We start from the raw sequence: 1,692 nt of genomic DNA on the forward strand, positions 1-1,692 counted from the left end.
TGTCATCTTTTCCCAAGATCTAACAATGGATCTCTCCAAGGCTGCCACAGAAGTTTGTGGCTTCTTGCAGGCACTGTCCTCCACAGTTGCCCATATGCTATAATCCAGGGGATTGAGATCTGGACTCTGGGGTGGCCACATATCACCTTGTCAATCAACTTTTTGGTCCACACAGATCGGGTTTTCCAGACCCAGGTTTTCGTGAGGCTGTTCCAGTATCTTTCAGCTTCTTTTTAACTTTGTAGACTGCACATCTGGATATTCTCAGATTTGCTGCAATCTCAGTAGGTGTCAGACCGGCACGCAGCAATTCAGGTACAGCTAAAGTTTTCTTCATTTTCAGCAGAAGCACAGGAATTGTAGAGAAGAGAGATTACCAGCTGCATTGAGTGACCTTAATGAATCACTTAAGCATGACAACCTATTTAGATATGTTTCAATGGCTTTTAAACAAGCAGTCAACTGAGTGTAAACTTTTTTTTGGGTCACCCTGTAGTCCTTACGAGCGAATCTTTGACCAAAAACCGAGCAGGAAAAAGGTTTTTCTCCCGTGTGTGTTCTTGTGTGTATTTTCAAGTGTGTCTTTCGAGCGAATCTTTGACCACAAACTGAGCAGGAAAAAGGTTTTTCGCTAGTGTGGGTTCTTGTGTGTATTTATAAGTGTTGCTTTTGCGCGAATCTTTTGCCACAAACTGGGCAGGAAAAAGGTTTTTCTCCGGTGTGGGTTATTTCGTGTATTTTTAAGGTGGACTTGCGACTGAATCGTTGACCACAAACTGAGCAGGAAAAAGGTTTTTCTCCAGTTTGTGTTCTTATGTATTTGTAAGTTTTGCTTTTCAGTGAAACCTTGACCATCAGCTGAGCAGGAAAAAGGTTTTTCACCAGTGTGGCTCCTCATATGCATACGAAAAGTATACTTATTAGCAAAGGTTATCCCACACTGAGAGCATTGGCAGAGTTTGTCGTCACGGTGAGATTTCGTATGACCATCATCATTGTACGGTGAGTGTGACTTGGCGCCATTTCTGTCTGATCGAGCGATGAAAATGTCTGCTTGCAATCTTTCTGTTAAGCTGCTGCCGCCATACGGAGGATTCGCCCCTCTGCTGGCCTCACTCAGACCATCTTCACTCTTCAAGGGCTCACCAGTTGCCAGGGCTCCTGCTAATCCTCCTCTTTGATTTGGGGGAGCTCAACATCCTCTTCAACGCCAGGAGATTCTGGCTCCTGGCGCTCAGCACCAAGACATTTTCTGAAAGCTGCAAGACAAAAGAAAAGCATTGAAAAATTTTATGGACCACCACCCTGTCATCGGCAAGTCTTTCCTTTGTGCAAAACTTGGAGAAGTCAGGTACAGCGATCCCTAACGACTTCGCTGTTCAGGTTGCACAGATTCAGTGTACCTCACGGTTTTCTAAAGCTTTCATTCAAAAATATAGCATGAAAAAATATGCGGTTTTATTTTGAGGCGCAAGAGACATGATTACGCATCGAGATGCGACCAAAAATTCGACGCCAAATACTATTGGCCAAAAATAGCTAAATTTAGCTAAATAGCCATTTCGGTTTATATGTTTTGAAGACCGAAAGTTTACCATCAAATCGTTTGAAGAACTTAGTTCCACTTGTGATGACGTCATTAAAACATGGAGAGAAGCAACACGCTGGCTGACGCCGTCTTCTGAAGCCAAC

This window comes from Corythoichthys intestinalis, chromosome 13 (genome assembly GCF_030265065.1).
Source record: "Corythoichthys intestinalis isolate RoL2023-P3 chromosome 13, ASM3026506v1, whole genome shotgun sequence".
Classification (NCBI taxonomy): Eukaryota; Metazoa; Chordata; class Actinopteri; order Syngnathiformes; family Syngnathidae; genus Corythoichthys; species Corythoichthys intestinalis.